At 39.2% G+C, this 18,967-nt stretch overlaps 1 protein-coding gene across 3 annotated transcripts in view; it reads left to right on the forward strand.

Annotated features, from left to right (window-relative positions):
• Positions 1–18,967, forward strand: part of NR2C2 (nuclear receptor subfamily 2 group C member 2) — a 98,409-nt gene that overhangs the window by 14,702 nt on the left and 64,740 nt on the right. Inside the window, exon 1 of one of the 3 annotated variants that reach the window (XM_081245408.1) lies at positions 1,171–1,248. The exons of the other annotated variants lie outside the window; for them this stretch is intronic. The gene's annotated coding sequence lies outside the window, so the exon portion shown is untranslated. Of the gene's footprint in view, positions 1–1,170; positions 1,249–18,967 lie in introns of those variants that run through there. 3 annotated transcript variants of the gene reach the window in all.

The following is an 18,967-nucleotide window of genomic DNA, read 5'->3' on the forward strand; positions in this document are numbered from 1 at the left end:
CATGAATAGGGTGGCCTAGCTGCATACAATGAGGTGACTTTAAAAATTTTACTTTGAACAAAAACTAAGAGTCTAATGATGCTTGTCAAACTTGTGAGTATAGTTTTAAGTCAGAGGTTCTTAGTTTCTTGCACATTTGATACTCTGTTAATACTGTGTATGGTGGAAAGCGGATTCTGTGCATTCTACAGTCATTGTTGACCTTCTTCCATGTACTGGGGATTTTGCTAAGTGCTAAGAAATATGGAGGTGAATGAGCCATTGGTCCTTCCTTTAGTGTTCTCCGGGCCTGGTTAAGGAGTAATTTTAAAATGGTAAGACGTGAAAATCCATGTGAGGAAGGTAATCCTGGAGGTGGGTGTTGCATTGCAAGTAATCATTTGTTAGACAGACCTAAGGCAGCAGGGTGGGAAACTGGCAGATGCTGAGGAGGGTATCCTAAGTCAGAAACCTATGCAAAGACAGGACAGAGGCATGAAGTAGCTTGGAATGTTCAGGCAACTCGAGGTGTAAAGGAGGGAAGTAGGGCCAGATCTTTTCAGTCTGTACCAGGCCCTCTGCAAGGGCTTCAGTCCTCAACAACCTTTTGAGGTTTGGTGTGATTGCTATTCCCATTTAATAGGTGAGGAAACCAAGGCTCAAGGACAAGTAACTGGCCAAGGGCACACTGACCCAGTTCTGTTTCACTTCTTCCAGAGCTCCTCCAATAAACCATGCATCGTGCTGCAAACAGAAGCCATTAGAAGGATTCAGATTTGTGTTTTTGAACCAATAATCGTATTTCTAAGGTGAAGACACAGATTTATCAAAGGATGGACATTTAAAGAAAGGATTTTTTAAAATAAAAAATAAGTACACGAATGCCAGTTTATACCAGTAAAATTGGTGAGCAGACTTTTCAGAATTTAGATCAACCATTGACTTTAAGGCAACAGTGTAATAATCATCCGTTTCACCCAGCAAATAAGGGTTAGTGTTAACTGAAGATGAAAGCAGATAGATTTTACAAATTTTTAAATATTGTATTTTTGGAAGAGCTAAAGAGCTGTGAAAGTATTGGGGTTAAAATGCTTGTGTTTATATGTTGCTTTAGTTTGTCTTAGGAACAATTACCTTGAAAATCATTGTTGGCTTTTCAAATATTTAGGGTTATTTTGCATTTAATACAGTTTCCAGTTGAGACTGACTTGGAGACTAGTACGTGGATCACTGCCTTAAGAAGTCATCACTAATTCTTTAGGAGAAGAGGTTAGTATAGTAACCTATAGTACTGACCTATAGTAATTTATAGGATAATACAAGTTTTGTGTATGTATTCAGAAAGTTTGCTAGGTAAAATTTTCTGTCAGATGCCTTACTTCCATCAAGAAATGGAATTTCATGTATTAATGTAGTGCAACTATTGTTTCCCATGGCAAAAAGCACATTTTGAGGAGACATCCAAAATAGTAAGAGGCATTATTAATTTGGAGAACAAAATCAATCTTCCTATTTAAAATATTCCCTAGATTTCCATGCTATTATTTTGAAATTTCAAGCTTAATGACTTTAAACTACATGTGGTAGCTGTATATAATATTAGATCAGCCAAATGAGTAAGAGAGCCTACAGTTCATCATGTTGGTGCTAAACAATAATTGAGTGGGAATGAAGTTTTTAAATTAGGGGTTATTAGCAGTCATTTGGGGACAGTTGTTTATTCAGTCAGCAGACAGTGAAGGAACATACCTCTTCCCTGCTTGTTTGCCAGAAACACACGCAGGTGAGTAATAGGACTGGGGATCCACTCACCAGAGCTCTGTGTTGCAGGGATCAGGCATGAGACAGGCTACACCAGAGGACGGGCTCTCCATAGTGGAAAGGGGGCTCTCTAGAGATCATACAGATTGGGGTTTAAATCCAGGTCCTGCCATTTGCTATCTGGGTGACTGCCTTTTTCCTCAGTTTTCTCATCTAGAAAATGGGAGTAGTAGTAGAACCTATTATCTCATGGGCTTGTTGTGAGAAGTCATTGAAATAAAAACATGTAAGGAGGGCTTCCCTGGTGGTGCAGTGGTTGAGAGTCCGCCTGCCGATGCAGGGGACACGGGTTTGTGCCCCGGTCCGGGAAGATCCCACATGCCGCAGAGCGGCTGGACCCATGAGCCATGGCTGCTGAGCCTGTGCATCCAGAGCCTGTGCTCCACAACGGGAGAGGCCACAACAGTGAGAGGCCTGTGTACCGCAAAACAAACAAACAAAAAAACACATAAAAGGAGCTTTAGCAGGTCCCACGCTTTTGCTCCATAAATGAGATAGAGTAACATTGTCAATAGTGTAATGGTTTTCTCTCAAGTCCCCAGAACAGGCTTTTCCCCTATGGACCAGATAAGTCACATTACCAAAATAAACTACAAAAGTTGGATCATACAAACGAACAACTTGATGTCCTATAATGTGCTCCGTTTTATTCAGTTATTCACAGAGACAGTTTAATATAGTGGTCAAGAGTATAGACTCTGGAGCCAGATTGCCTGGTTTAAATCCTGATCCTGCCACTTGCAAACTGTGTGACCTCTCTGTTTTTTTGGAATTGTTTATGAAGGGCTAATATTAATTCTTCTTTAAATGTCTGGTAAAATTCAGCAGTGAAGCCATGTGGGCTTAGGCTTTTCTTTGCAGGTAGTTTTTTAGTTCCAAATTTAGTCTCATCACTTGTTACAGGTCTGTTCATATTGTCTTTTTCTTCTTGAGTCAGTTTCAGTAGTCTGTGTCTTTTTGAGAATTTGTTCGTTTCATCTAAGTTATCTAATTTATTGTCAAAACAGTTGTTCATGATATTCTTTTATCCTTTTTATTTCTGTTAAGCTCAGTACCAATTTCTCCTCATTCATTTCTGATTCTATTTAGTAATTTGAATCTTTTTCTTGGTCAGTCTAGCTAAAGATTTGTCAGTTTGTTGACCTTTTCAAAGAATCGCCTTTTGGTTTCATTGATTTTTCTCTATTGTTTTTGTATTCTCTGTTTCATTAATTTCCACTCTCATCACAACCATAAGGAGATACCATTTTACATCCACTAGAATGGCTGGTGGGTGGGGAAGGTCCGATAACAAGTGTTGGTGAGGATGTGGAGAAACTGGAAACTTCCTGTATTACTGGTAATAATGTAAAATGGTGCAGCCACTTTGGAAAACAGTCTGGCAGTTCTTCAAAGAGTTAAATATGAAGTTACCACATGACCCAGCAATTCCATTCCAAGCTATATACCCAAAAGAAATGAAAACATACGTCCACACAAAAACTTGTGCACCAACGTTTATAGTAGTATTATTCAAAATAGCCAAAAGGTAGAAATAGTCAAATGTCCATCAGCTGACAAATGAATAACAAAATGTGGTATACCCAGACAGTAGAATCTTATTCAGCTATAAAAAGAAATGAATTACTGATGCATGCTACAGCATGGATGAACCTTGACAGCATTATACTAAGTGAAAGAAACTAGTCACAAAAGACAACATATTATATTATTACATTCATATGAAATGTCCAGAACAGGGAACTCTATAGAGATAGAAAATGGGTTATAGTGGTTGCCTAGGGCTGGATATTGGAAGTGATACCTAAAGAGTATAGGGTTTCTTTTTGAGGGGATGAGATTTTTCTAAAATTTACTGTGGTGATGGTTGTATGTATGTGTGTATATACTAAAAACTATTGAATTATACACTTCAAATGGGTAGAATGTATGGTAGGTGAATTATAGCTCAATAAAAGTGTTTCTTAAAAACAATACATAACAGCAACCAGATGCCACTACCAAAATTAGGAGGTATTTTCCAAAATAAAAGAACAAAAAGAAATGGAAAAAAAAACACTAGAGGGATTTGTGACTTCTACTTTTTAATTAGAATTATATACTTTCTAAAACAATAAAGCATGATTACATATGCAGTATATACAGTTTGATTTCAGTTTTGTAAGGTATTTATTTCTCACGTGTATCTGTAGCTACATAATACAGTGTGCCAGGTGTTATGCTCAGCTCATCACCTCATTTAATACTTCCTTTAACACTATAAGGAAAGTATTATTATTTTCCCCACTTTAAGTGGGGGAAACTGAGAGGTAGAGAGATTACTTTGCCATATCTGAGTGACTTCAGAGCCTAGACTTTTACACTACACAGTAAGTTCATTTTTTATTTTATTAAAAACATTTCTTCTTCTAGAGTTTTTTTTTTTTTTTTTTTTTTTTTTCGGTACGTGGGCCTCTCACTGTTGTGGCCTCTCCCATTGCGGAGCACAGGCTCTGGACGCGCAGGCTCAGCGGCCACCGTGGCTTACGGGCCCAGCCGCTCCACGGCATGTGGGATCTTCCCGGACCGGGGCACGAACCCATGTCCCCTGCATCGGCAGGCGGACTCTCAACCACTGCGTCACCCGGGAAGCCCTAGTTTTGTTTTTTTTAATCAGTGTTAGACATTGCCCTTTTTGGGAGAGAGGTGGTTTTTTTTAGTTTTAATTGTGGTAAAATATAAAATTTACCATTATAACCATTTTTAAGCATATAGTTCTATGGCTAACTACATTATTCCGTAACCATCACCCCTACCCATCTTCAGAACTTTTCATCTCCCCAAACTGAAACTCTGTACCCTTTAAACACTAACATCCATTCCCTCCTCCCCTCTATCCCTGCAGTATTTTATTCTTTTTGAGGCTATTGTAAATGGATTTGTTTACTTAATTTTTTTTGAGCATCATTGTTAACAGTGTAGAAATGCAACTGATTTTTGTGTTGATTCTGTATCCTGCAACTTCACTGAATTTGTTTATTCTAGTCTGTGTGTGTGTGTGTGTGTGTGTATGTGTGTGTGTGTGACATCTTTAGATTTTCCTATGTAGAAGATCATGTCATCTGTGAATAAAGATAATTTTACTTCTTCTTTCCCAATTTGGATGCCTTGTACTTGTTTTTCTTGCCTAATCATTCTGGTTGGAACTTCTAGTATATTGAGTAGAAGAGGTGAAAGCAGTCATCCTTGGCTTCCTGATCTTAAAGGAAAAATTTTCAGTCTCTCATCACAAAATGTGATGTTAGCTGTGGGTTTTTCACATATGACCTTTATTATGTTGAGGTAGTTTCCTTCTATTCCTAGTTTGTTGGATGTTTTTATCATGAAAGGGTGTTGAATTTTGTCAGGAATAAACCCCACTTGATCATGTGTATAATCTTTTTAATATGCTGCTGATAACAGTTTGCTCGTATTTTGTTGAGGAATTTTGCATTGGTATTCATAAGGGATATTGATCTGCGGTATTCTTTTCTTGCAGTGTCTTTGCCTGACTGGTATCAGGGCAGTGCTGGCTTCATAGAATGAGTTTGGGAGTGTTCCCTCTTCAGTTTTTTGGAAGAGTTTGAGATGGATGGTGTTAGTTCTACTTTAAATGTTTGGTATAATTCACTAGGGCTGGTCCAGGGCTTTTTGAGGGGTGGGGAGGCTTCATTACTGATTCAGTCTTCTTACTAGTTATAGGTCTACTCAGATTTTCTATTTCTTCATGATTCAGTCTTGGTAGGTTGTATGTTTTTAGGAATTTGTCCATTTCGTCTCAGTTATCCAGTTTGTTGGTATACAGTTGTTCATAGTACTCTCTTAAAATCCTCTTTATTTCTGCAAAATCAGTAATAAGTTTCTGCTTTCATTTCTGGTATTAGACTTTTTTTTTTTTGCTTTATAACAAAGTGAATCAGTTATACATATACATATGTTCCCATATCCCCTCCCTTTTGCGTCTCCCTCCCACCCTCCCTATCCCACCCCTCCAGGCGGTCACAAAGCACCGAGCTGATCTCCCTGTGCTATGCGGCTGCTTCCCACTAGCTATCTACCTTACGTTTGGTAGTGTATATATGTCCATGCTGCTCTTTCACTTTGTCACAGCTTACCCTTCCCCCTCCCCATATCCTCAAGTCCATTCTCTAGTAGGTCTGTGTATTTATTCCTGTCTTACCCCTATGTTCTTCATGACATTTTTTTTCTTAAATTCCATATATATGTGTCAGCATACAGTATTTGTCTTTCTCTTTCTGACTTACTTCACTCTGTATGACAGACTCTAGGTCCATCCACCTCATTACAAATAGCTCAATTTCATTTCTTTTTATGGCTGAGTAATATTCCATTGTATATATGTGCCACATCTTCTTTACCCATTCGTCTGATGATGGACACTTAGGTTGTTTCCATCTCCGGGCTATTATAAATAGGGCTGCTATGAACATTTTGGTACATGTCTCTTTTTGAATTATGGTTTTCTCAGGGTATATGCCCAGTAGTGGGATTGCTGGGTCATATGGTAGTTCTATTTGTAGTTTTTTAAGGAACCTCCATACCATTCTCCATAGTGGCTGTACCAATTCACATTCCCACCAGCAGTGCAAGAGTGTTCCCTTTTTTCCACACCCTCTCCAGCATTTATTGTTTCTAGAGTTTTTGATGATGGCCATTCTGACTGGTGTGAGATGATATCTCATTGTAGTTTTGATTTGCATTTCTCTAATGAGTAGAGATGTTGAGCATCCTTTCATGTGTTTGTTGGCAGTCTGTATATCTTCTGTGGAGAAATGTCTATTTAGGTCTTCTGCCCATTTTTGGATTGGCTTGTTTGTTTTTTTGTTATTGAGCTGCATGAGCTGCTTATAAATTTTGGAGATTAATCCTTTGTCAGTTGCTTCATTTGCAAATATTTTCTCCCATTCTGAGGGTTGTCTTTTGGTCTTGTTTATGGTTTCCTTTGCTGTGCAAAAGCTTTTAAGTTTCGTTAGGTCCCATGTGTTTATTTTTGTCTTTATTTCCATTTCTCTAGGAGGTGGGTCAAAAAGGATCTTGCTGTGATTTATGTCATAGAGTGTTCTGCCTATGTTTTCCTCTAAGAGTTTGATAGTGTCTGGCCTTACATTTAGGTCTTTAATCCATTTTGAGCTTATTTTTGTGTATGGTGTTAGGGAATGATCTAATCTCATACTTTTACATGTCCCTATCCAGTTTTCCCAGCACCACTTATTGAAGAGACTGTCCTTTCTCCACTGTACATTCCTGCCTCCTTTATCAGAGATAAGGTGACCATATGTCCGTGGGTTTATCTCTGGGCTTTCTATCCTGTTCCATTGATCTATCTTTCTGGTTTTGTGCCAGTACCATACTGTCTTGATTACTGTAGCTTTGTAGTATAGTCTAAAGTCAGGGAGCCTGATTCCTCCAGCTCCATTTTTCGTTCTCAAGATTGCTTTGGCTATTCGGGGTCTTTTGTGTTTCCATACAAATTGTGAAATTTTTTGTTCTAGTTTTGTGAAAAATGCCAGTGGTAGTTTGATAGGGATTGCATTGAATCTGTAGATTGCTTTGGGTAGTAGATTCATTTTCACAATGTTGATTCTTCTAATCCAAGAACATGGTACATCTCTCCATCTATTTGTATCATCTTTAATTTCTTTCATCCGTGTCTTATAATTTTCTGCATACAGGTCTTTTGTCTCCTTAGGTAGGTTTATTCCTAGATATTTTATTCTTTTTGTTGCAGTGGTAAATGGGAGTGTTTCCTTGATTTCACTTTCAGATTTTTCATCATTAGTATATAGGAATGCCAGAGATTTCTATGCATTAATTTTGTATCCTGCAACTTTACCAAATTCATTGATTAGCTCTAGTAGTTTTCTGGTAGCATCTTTAGGATTCTCTATGTATAGTATCATGTCATCTGCAAACAGTGACAGCTTTACTTCTTCTTTTCCAATTTGGATTCCTTTTATTTCCTTTTCTTCTCTGATTGCTGTGGCTAAAACTTCCAAAACTATGTTGAATAAGAGTGGTGAGAGTGGGCAACCTTGTCTTGTTCCTGATCTTAGTGGAAATGGTTTCAGTTTTTCACCATTGAGGACGATGCTGGCTGTGGGTTTGTCATATATGGCCTTTATTATGTTGAGGAAAGTTCCCTCTATGCCTACTTTCTGCAGGGTTTTTATCATAAATGGATGTTGAATTTTGTCGAAAGCTTTCTCTGCATCTATTGAGATGATCATATGGTTTTTCTCCTTCAATTTGTTAATATGGTGTATCACGTTGATTTTGCGTATATTGAAGAATCCTTTCATTCCTGGAATAAACCCCACTTGATCATGGTGTATGATCCTTTTAATGTGCTGTTGGATTCTGTTTGCTAGTATTTTGTTGAGGATTTTTGCATCTATGTTCATCAGTGATATTGGCCTGTAGTTTTCTTTCTCTGTGACATCCTTGTCTGGTTTTGGTATCAAGGTGATGGTGGCCTCGTAAAACGAGTTTGGGAGTGTTCCTCCCTCTGCTATATTTTGGAAGAGTTTGAGAAGGATAGGTGTTAGCTCTTCTCTAAATGCTTGATAGAATTCACCTGTGAAGCCATCTGGTCCTGGGCTTTTGTTTGTTGGAAGATTTTTTATCACAGTTTCAATTTCAGTGCTTGTGATTGGTCTGTTCATATTTTCTATTTCTTCCTGATTCAGTCTTGGCAGGTTGTGCATTTCTAAGAATTTGTCCATTTCTTCCGGGTTGTCCATTTTATTGGCATAGAGTTTCTTGTAGTAATTTCTCATGATCTTTTGTATTTCTGCAGTGTCAGTTGTTACTTCTCCTTTTTCATTTCTGATTCTATTGATTTGAGTCTTCTCCCTTTTTTTCTTGATGAGTCTGGCTAATGGTTTATCAATTTTGTTTATCTTCTCAAAGAACCAGCTTTTAGTTTTATTGATCTTTGCTATAGTTTCCTTCATTTCTTTTTCATTTATTTCTGATCTGATTTTTATGATTTCTTTCCTTCTGCTAACTTTGGGATGTTTTTGTTCTTCTTTCTCTAATTGCTTTAGGTGCAAGGTTAGGTTGTTTATTCGAGATGTTTCCTGTTTCTTAAGGTGGGATTGTATTGCTATAAACTTCCCTCTTAGAACTGCTTTTGCTGCATCCCATAGGTTTTGGGTCGTCGTGTCTCCATTGTCATTTGTTTCTAGGTATTTTTTAATTTCCTCTTTGATTTCTTCAGTGATCACTTCATTATTAAGTAGTGTATTGTTTAGTCTCCATGTGTTTGTATTTTTTACAGCTCTTTTCCTGTAATTGATATCTAGTCTCATAGCATTGTGGTCGGAAAAGATACTTGATACAATTTCAATTTTCTTAAATTTACCAAGGCTTGATTTGTGACCCAAGATATGATCTATCCTGGAGAATGTTCCATGAGCACTTGAGAAAAATGTGTATTCTGTTGTTTTTGGATGGAATGTCCTATAAATATCAATTAAGTCCATCTTGTTTAATGTATCATTTAAAGCTTGTGTTTCCTTATTTATTTTCATTTTGGATGATCTGTCCATTGGTGAAAGTGGGGTGTTAAAGTCCCCTACTATGATTGTGTTACTGTCGATTTCTCCTTTTATGGCTGTTAGTATTCGCCTTATGTATTGAGGTGCTCCTATGTTTGGTGCATAAATATTTACAATTGTTATATCTTCTTCTTGGATCGATCCCTTGATCATTATGTAGTGTCCTTCTTTGTCTCTTCTAGTAGTCTTTATTTTAAAGTCTATTTTGTCTGATATGAGAATTGCTACTCCAGCTTTCTTTTGGTTTCCATTTGCATGGAATATCTTTTTCCATCCCCTTACTTTCAGTCTGTGTGTGTCTCTAGGTCTGAAGTGGGTCTCTTGTAGACAGCATATATATGGGTCTTGTTTTTGTATCCATTCAGCCAATCTGTGTCTTTTGGTGGGAGCATTTAGTCCATTTACATTTAAGGTAATTATTGATATGTATGTTCCTATTCCCATTTTCTTAATTGTTTTGGGTTCGTTACTGTAGGTCTTTTCCTTCTGTTGTGTTTCTTGCCTAGAGAAGTTCCTTTAGCATTTGTTGTAAAGCTGGTTTGGTGGTGCTGAACTCTCTCAGCTTTTGCTTGTCTGTAAACGTTTTAATTTCTCCATCAAATCTGAATGAGATCCTTGCTGGGTAGAGTAATCTTGGTTGCAGGTTTTTCTCCTTCATCACTTTAATTATGTCCTGCCACTCCCTTCTGGCTTGTAGAGTTTCTGCTGAGAGATCAGCTGTTATCCTGATGGGGATTCCCTTGTGTGTTATTTGTTGTTTTTGCCTTGCTGCTTTTAATATGATTTCTTTGTGTTTAATTTTTGACAGTTTGATTAATATGTGTCTTGGCGTATTTCTCCTTGGATTTATTCTGTATGGGACTCTCTGTGCCTCCTGGACTTGATTAACTATTTCCTTTCCCATATTAGGGAAGTTTTCAACTATAATCTCTTCAAATATTTTCTCAGTCCCTTTCTTTTTCTCTTCTTCTTCTGGAACCCCTATAATTCGAATGTTGGTGCGTTTAATGTTGTCCCAGAGGTCTCTGAGACTGTCCTCTGTTCTTTTTTTTTTTTTTTTTTTTTTTTTTCCCGATAAAATGAATATATAATTGTGTTGATGTCATTAGGAACCAAGATTTTCAATGTAAAACAAAAGAGACACAAATATAAAATGAAAGTAAAAGAAGCTTAGTGGTAGTGATTTTGAATTGGAAATAACAGTATAAACTCATGACTATTTTCCCCTTAAAATATATACATCTTAACTCTCTCCACTGGAAAGACCTAGAAGCAAAGAGCCACCCAATAGTAATTACTCTGAAAACTGGTAAAGGGAAAGAATTGAGGATTTATCCTCCCTCTCCTATACAGACTGAATTTCAAGGTAAACCAATAGCTGATAGGGGAAAGTTTTTTTTTTTACTTTTTATTTTATATTGGAGTATAGCCGATTAACAATGTTGTGATAGTTTCAGATGCACAGCAAAGGGACTCGGCTATACATATGCATGTACCCATTCTCCCCCAAACTCCCCTCCCATCCAGGCTGCCACATAACATTGAGCAGAGTCCCCTGTGCTATATAGTAGGTCCACTGGTTATCCATTTTTTTTTAAGTTTATTTATTTATTTTTTTAATTAGTTTCTGCTTTATAACAAAGTGAATCAGTCATACATATACATCTGTTCCCACATCCCTTCCCTCATGCATCTCCCTCCCTCCCACCCTCCCCATCCCACCCCTCCAGGCGGTCACAAAGCACCGAGCTGATCTCCCTGTGCTCTGCGGCTGCTTCCCACTATCTATCTACCTGACGTTTGGTAGTGTATACACGTCCATGCCTCTCTTTCGCCTTGTCACAGCCCACCCTTCCCCCTCCCCATATCCTCAAGTCCATTCTCAAGTAGGTCTGCGTCTTCATTCCCGTTTTGCCCCTAGGTTCTTCATGACATTTTTTTTTTAAATTCCGTATATATGTGTTAGCATACGGTATTTGTCTTTCTCTTTCTGACTAACTTCACTCTGTATGACAGACTCTAGGTCTATCCACCTCATTACAAATAGCTCAGTTTCGTTTCTTTTTATGGCTGAGTAATATTCCATTGTATATATGTGCCACATCTTCTTTATCCATTCATCCGATGATGGACACTTAGGTTGTTTCCAGCTCCGGGCTATTGTGAATAGAGCTGCAATGAACATTTTGGTACATGTCTCTTTTTGAATTATGGTTTTCTCAGGGTATATGCCCAGTAGTGGGATTGCTGGGTCATATGGTAGTTCTATTTGTAGTTTTTTAAGGAACCTCCATACCGTTCTCCATAGTGGCTGTACCAATTCACATTCCCACCAGCAGTGCAAGAGTGTTCCCTTTTCTCCACACCCTCTCCAGCATTTATTGTTTCTAGATTTCTCTTTTTTTTTTTTTAATTAGTTTCTGCTTTATAACAAAGTGAATCAGTCATACATATACATCTGTTCCCACATCCCTTCCCTCATGCATCTCCCTCCCTCCCACCCTTCCCATCCCACCCCTCCAGGCGGTCACAAAGCACCGAGCTGATCTCCCTGTGCTCTGCGGCTGCTTCCCACTATCTATCTACCTTACGTTTGGTAGTGTATATATGTCCATGCCTCTCTTTCGCTTTGTCACAGCTTACCCTTCCCCCTCCCCATATCCTCAAGTCCATTCTCAAGTAGGTCTGTGTCTTTATTCTCGTTTTGCCCCTAGGTTCTTCATGACATTTTTTTTTTAAATTCCGTATATATGTGTTAGCATACGGTATTTGTCTTTCTCTTTCTGACTAACTTCACTCTGTATGACAGACTCTAGGTCTATCCACCTCATTACAAATAGCTCAGTTTCGTTTCTTTTTATGGCTGAGTAATATTCCATTGTATATATGTGCCACATCTTCTTTATCCATTCATCCGATGATGGACACTTAGGTTGTTTCCAGCTCCGGGCTATTGTGAATAGAGCTGCAATGAACATTTTGGTACATGTCTCTTTTGGAATTATGGTTTTCTCAGGGTATATGCCCAGTAGTGGGATTGCTGGGTCATATGGTAGTTCTATTTGTAGTTTTTTAAGGAACCTCCATACCGTTCTCCATAGTGGCTGTACCAATTCACATTCCCACCAGCAGTGCAAGAGTGTTCCCTTTTCTCCACACCCTCTCCAGCATTTATTGTTTCTAGATTCCTTGATGATGGCCATTCTGACTGGTGTGAGATGATATCTCATTGTAGTTTTGATTTGCATTTCTCTAATGATTAATGATGTTGAGCATTCTTTCATGTGTTTGTTGGCAGTCTGTATATCTTCTTTGGAGAAATGCCTATTTAAGTCTTCTGCCCATTTTTGGATTGGGTTGTCTGTTTTTTTGCTATTGAGCTGCATGAGCTGTTTATAAATTTTGGAGATTAATCCTTTGTCAGTTGCTTCATTTGCAAATATTTTCTCCCATTCTGAGGGTTGTCTTTTGGTCTTCTTTATGGTTTCCTTTGCTGTGCAAAAGCTTTGAAGTTTCATTAGGTCCCATTTGTTTATCTTTGTTTTTATTTCCATTTCTCTAGGAGGTGGGTCCAAAAGGATCTTGCTGTGATTTATGTCATAGAGTGTTCTACCTATGTTTTCCTCTAAGAGTTTGATAGTTTCTGGCCTTACATTTAAGTCTTTAATCCATTTTGAGCTTATTTTTGTGTATGGTGCTAGGGAATGATCTAATCTCAAACTTTTACATGTCCCTGTCCAGTTTTCCCAGCACCACTTATTGAAGAGGCTGTCCTTTCTCCACTGTACATTCCTGCCTCCTTTATCAAAGATAAGTTGGCCATATGTGCGTGGGTTTATCTCTGGGCTTTCTATCCTGATCCACTGATCTATCTTTCTGTTTTTATGCCAGTACCAGACTGTCTTAATTACTGTAGCTTTGTAGTATAGTCTGAAGTCAGGGAGCCTGATTCCTCCAGCTCCGTTTTTCGTTCTCAAGATTGCTTTAGCTATTCGGGGCCTTTTGTTTTTCCAAACAAATTTTGAAATTTTTTGTTCTAGTTCTGTGAAAAATGCCATTGGTAGTTTGATAGGGATTGCATTGAATCTGTAGATTGCTTTCGGTAGTAGAGTCATTTTCACAATATTGATTCTTCCAATCCAGGAGCATGGTATATCTCTCCATCTATTTGTATCATCTTTAATTTCTTTCATCAGTGTCTTATAGTTTTCTGCATACAGGTCTTTTGTCTCCTTAGGTAGGTTTATTCCTAGATATTTTATTCTTTTTGTTGCAATGGTAAATGGGAGTGTTTTCTTGATTTCATTTTCAGATTTTTCATCATTAGTGTATAGGAATGCCAGAGATTTCTGTACATTAATTTTATATCCTGCTACTTTACCAAATTCATTGATTAGCTCTAGTAGTTTTTCGGTAGCATCTTTAGGATTCTCTATGTATAGTATCATGTCATCTGCAAACAGTGACAGCTTTACTTCTTCTTTTCCAATTTGGATTCCTTTTATTTCCTTTTCTTCTCTGATTGCTGTGGCTAAAACTTCCAAAACTATGTTGAATAAGAGTGGTGAGAGTGGGCAGCCTTGTCTTGTTCCTGATCTTAGTGGAAATGGTTTCAGTTTTTCACCATTGAGGACAATGTTGGCTGTGGGTTTGTCATATATGGCCTTTATTATGTTGAGGAAAGATCCCTCTATACCTACTTTCTGCAGGGTTTTTATCATAAATGGGTGTTGAATTTTGTCGAAAGCTTTCTCTGCATCTATTGAGATGATCATATGGTTTTTCTCCTTCAACTTGTTAATATGGTGTATTACATTGATTGATTTGCGTATATTGAAGAATCCTTGCATTCCTGGGATAAACCCCACTTGATCATGGTGTATGATCCTTTTAATGTGCTGTTGGATTCTGTTTGCTAGTATTTTGTTGAGGATTTTTGCATCTATGTTCATCAGTGATATTGGCCTGTAGTTTTCTTTCTTTGTGACATCCTTGCCTGGTTTTGGTATCAAGGTGATGTCGGCCTCGTAGAATGAGTTTGGGAGTGTTCCTCCCTCTGCTATATTTTGGAAGAGTTTGAGAAGGATAGGTGTTAGCTCTTCTCTAAATGTTTGATAGAATTCACCTGTGAAGCCATCTGGTCCTGGGCTTTTGTTTGATGGAAGATTTTTAATCACAGTTTCAATTTCAGTGCTTGTGATTGGTCTATTCATATTTTCTATTTCTTCCTGAGTCAGTCTTGGCAGGTTGTGCATTTCTAAGAATGTGTCCATTTCTTCCAGGTTGTCCATTTTATTGGAATAGAGTTGCTTATAGTAATCTCTCATAATCTTTTGTATTTCTGCAGTGTCAGTTGTTACTTCTCCTTTTTCATTTCTAATTCTATTGATTTGAGTCTTCTCCCTTTTTTTCTTGATGAGTCTGGCTAATGGTTTGTCAATTTTGTTTATCTTCTCAAAGAACCAGCTTTTAGTTTGGTTGATCTTTGCTATCGTTTCCTTCATTTCTTTTTCATTTATTTCTGATCTGATCTTTATGATTTCTTTCCTTCTGCTAGCTTTGGGGTATTTTTGTTCTTCTTTCTCTAATTGCTTTAGGTGCAGGGTCAGGTTGTTTACTCGAAATGCTTCCTGTTTCTTAAGGTGGGATTGTATTGCTATAAACTTCCCCCTTAGAACTGCTTTTGCTGCGTCCCATAGGTTTTGGGTCGTCGTGTCTCCATTGTCATTTGTTTCTAGGTATTTTTTAATTTCCTCTTTGATTTCTTCAGTGATCACTTCGTTATTGAGTAGTGTATTGTTTAGCCTCCATGTGTTTGTATTTTTTACACATCTTTTCCTGTAATTGATGTCTAGTCTCATAGCATTGTGGTCGGAGAAGATACTTGATACAATTTCAATTTTCTTAAAATTACCGAGGCTTGATTTGTGACCCAAGATATGATCTATCCTGGAGAATGTTCCATGAGCACTTGAGAAAAATGTGTATTCTGTTGTTTTTGGATGGAATGTCCTATAAATATCAACTAAGTCCATCTCGTTTAATGTATCATTTAAAGCTTGTGTTTCCTTATTTATTTTCATTTTGGATGATCTGTCCATTGGTGAAAGTGGGGTGTTAAAGTCCCCTACTATGAGTGTGTTACTGTCGATTTCCCCTTTTATGGCTGTTAGTATTTGCCTTATGTATTGAGGTGCTCCTATGTTGGGTGCATAAATATTTACAATTGTTATATCTTCTTCTTGGATCGATCCCTTTATCGTTATGTAGTGTCCTTCCTTGTCTCTTCTAATAGTCTTTATTTTAAAGTCTATTTTGTCTGATATAAGAATTGCTACTCCAGCTTTCTTTTGATTTCCATTTGCATGGAATATCTTTTTCCATCCCTTTACTTTCAATCTGTATGTGTCTCTAGGTCTGAAGTGGGTCTCTTGTAGACAGCATATATATGGGTCTTGTTTTTGTATCCATTCAGCCACTCTGTGTCTTTTGGTGGGAGCATTTAGTCCATTTACATTTAAGGTAATTATTGATATGTATGTTCCTATTCCCATTTCCTTAATTGCTTTGGGTTCGTTATTGTAGGTATATTCCTTCTGTTGTGTTTCTTGCCTAGAGAAGTTCCTTTAGCATTTGTTGTAAAGCTGGTTTGGTGGTGCTGAACTCTCTCAGCTTTTGCTTGTCTGTAAAGGTTTTAATTTCTCCATCAAATCTGAATGAGATCCTTGCTGGGTAGAGTAATCTAGGTTGCAGGTTTCTCTCCTTCATCACTTTAATTATGTCCTGCCACTCCCTTCTGGCTTGTAGGGTTTCTGCTGAGAGATCAGCTGTTAACCTGATGGGGATTCCCTTGTGTGTTATTTGTTGTTTTTGCCTTGCTGCTTTTAATATGATTTCTTTGTGTTTAATTTTTGACAGTTTGATTAATATGTGTCTTGGTGTATTTCTCCTTGGATTTATTCTGTATGGGACTCTCTGTGCCTCCTGGACTTGATTAACTATTTCCTTTCCCAAATTAGGGAAGTTTTCAACTATAATCTCTTCAAATATTTTCTCAGTCCCTTTCTTTTTCTCTTCTTCTTCTGGAACCCCTATAATTCGAATGTTGGTGCGTTTAATGTTGTCCCAGAGATCTCTGAGACTCTCCTCTGTTCTTTTCATTCTTTTTTCTTTATTTTGCTCTGCAGCAGTTATTTCCACTATTTTATCTTCCACCTCACTTATCCGTTCTTCTGCCTCAGTTATTCTGCTATTGATCCCATCTAGAGTATTTTTTATTTCATTTATTGTGTTTTTAATCGATGCTTGATTCATCTTTAGTTCTTCTAAGTCCTTGTTAACTGTTTCTTGCATTTTGTCTATTCTATTTCCAAGATTTTGGATCTTGGAAATAGAATCTTGGATCATCTTTACTATCATTATTCTAAATTCTTTTTCAGGTAGACTGCCTATTACCTCTTCATTTGTTAGGTCTGGTGGGTTTTTATCTTGCTCCTTCTCCTGCTGTGTGTTTTTCTGTCTTCTCATTTTGCTTATGTTACTGTGTTTGGGGTCTCCTTTTTGCAGGCTGCAGGTTCGTAGTTCCTGTTGTTTTTGGTGTCTGTCCCCAGTGGCTAAGGTTGGTTTAGTGGGTTGTGTAGGCTTCCTGGTGGAGGGGACTAGTGCCTGTGTTCTGGTGGATGAGGCTGGATCTTGTCTTTCTGGTGGGCAGGTCCACGACTGGTGGTGTGTTTTGGGGTGTCTGCGGACTTTTTATGATTTTAGGCCGCCTCTCTGCTAATGGGTGGCGTTGTGTTCCTGTCTTGCTAGTTGTTTGGCATAGGGTGTCCAGCACTGTAGCTTGCTGGTCGTTGAGTGAAGCTGGGTGCTGGTGTTGAGATGGAGATCTCTGGAAGATTTTCGCCGTTTGATATTATGTGGAGCTGGGAGGTCTCTTGTGGACCAGTGTCCTGAAGTTGGCTCTCCCACCTCAGAGGCACAGCACTGACTCCTGGCTCCTCAATTTGGGATGATTTGTTGTCTATTCATGTATTCCACAGATGCAGGGTACATCAAGTTGATTGTGGAGCTTTAATCCGCTGCTTCTGAGGCTGCTGGGAGAGATTCCCCTTTCTCTTCTTTGTTCTCACAGCTCCTGGGTCTCAGCTTTGGATTTGGCCCCGCCTCTGCGTGTAGGTCGCCGGAGGGCGTCTGTTCTTTGCTCAGACAGGACAGGGTTGAAGGAGCAGCCTCTTCGGGGACTCTGGCTCACTCAGGCCGGGCGGGAGGGAGGGGCACGGAGTGCGGGGCGAGCCTGCAGCGGCAGAGGTCGGCGTGACGTTGCACCAGCCCGAGGCGCGCCGTGCGTTCTCCCAGGGAAGCCGCCCCTGGATCCCGGGACCTCGGCAGTGGCGGGCTGCACAGGCTCCCGGAAGGGCGGTGTGGACAGCGACCTGCGCTCGCACACAGGCTTCTTGGCGGCGGCGGCAGCAGCCCCAGCGTCCCACGCCCGTCTCTGGGCTCCGCGCTTTCAGCCGCGACTCGCGCCCGTCTGTGGAGCTCCTTTAAGCAGCACTCTTAATCCCCTCTCCTCGCGCACCAGGAAACCAAGAGGGAAGAAAAAGTCTCTTGCCTCTTCGGCAGCTCCAGAGTTTTCCCGGACTCCTTCCCGGCTAGCTGTGGCACATTAGGCCCCTTCAGGCTGAGTTCTCGCCGCCAGCCCCAGTCCTCTCCCTGCGCTCTGACTGAAGCCCGAGCCTCAGCTTCCAGCGCCGCCCGCCCCGGCGGGCGAGCAGACAAGCCTCTCGGGCTGGTGAGTGCCGCTCGGCACCGATCCTCTGTGCGGGAATCTCTCCGCTTTGCCCTACCCAGGTACGTGGGGAGTTTCTTGCCTTTTGGGAGGTCTGGGGTCTTCTGCCAGTGTTCAGTAGGTGTTCTGTAGGAGTTGTTCCACGTGTAGCTGTATTTCTGGTGTATCCGTGGGGAGGAAGGTGATCTCCGCGTCTTACTCTTCCGCCATCTTCCCCGGAAGTCAGACAGTTTTTGACTTAGTATATAAATAAACTTTAGTTTTCATTCGGTGCCTCACACGCCCATATCTTCCCTTCATTCTCCCAATAAAAGTGTATCCTCTGCATAAATTAATGTTCTGTTACCTAACTATGACATTATCACATATACTTCCTAGTATCTCCAATACAGTTGTAGAACCCTCTGAATACTATTCTTCATACAAATACATCAGAGGAATTTTCAGTTTCCTTTATTTTCCTGTGAAAACATTCCTCCTAAAGTCCTCTGACCTCCTGCTCCAGTCCCTACTGATTGCTTTTTAAGCCTACTGCACAGCTGTCATCCTTTATTTGTCTCTTGTTTGGGACTCTTTCCTTGAATTCATGTTTTTTTTTCCTTTTTATAAAAGAATGTAAATAACATGCTCCAAAAACTTCCTAAGAAAGAGTGCATCAGAGATGAATTGTTTTTAGATCTTGCATATCTAAACGTGTCTTTATTTACATCCACATGCTTGAGTGATAGTTTGACTGGGGATAGAAATCTAAGTTGAAAATAATAATTTTACCTCAGAATTT

Source organism: Mesoplodon bidens (assembly GCF_964165515.1).
Source record: "Mesoplodon bidens genome assembly, chromosome: 10".
Classification (NCBI taxonomy): domain Eukaryota; kingdom Metazoa; phylum Chordata; class Mammalia; order Artiodactyla; family Ziphiidae; genus Mesoplodon; species Mesoplodon bidens.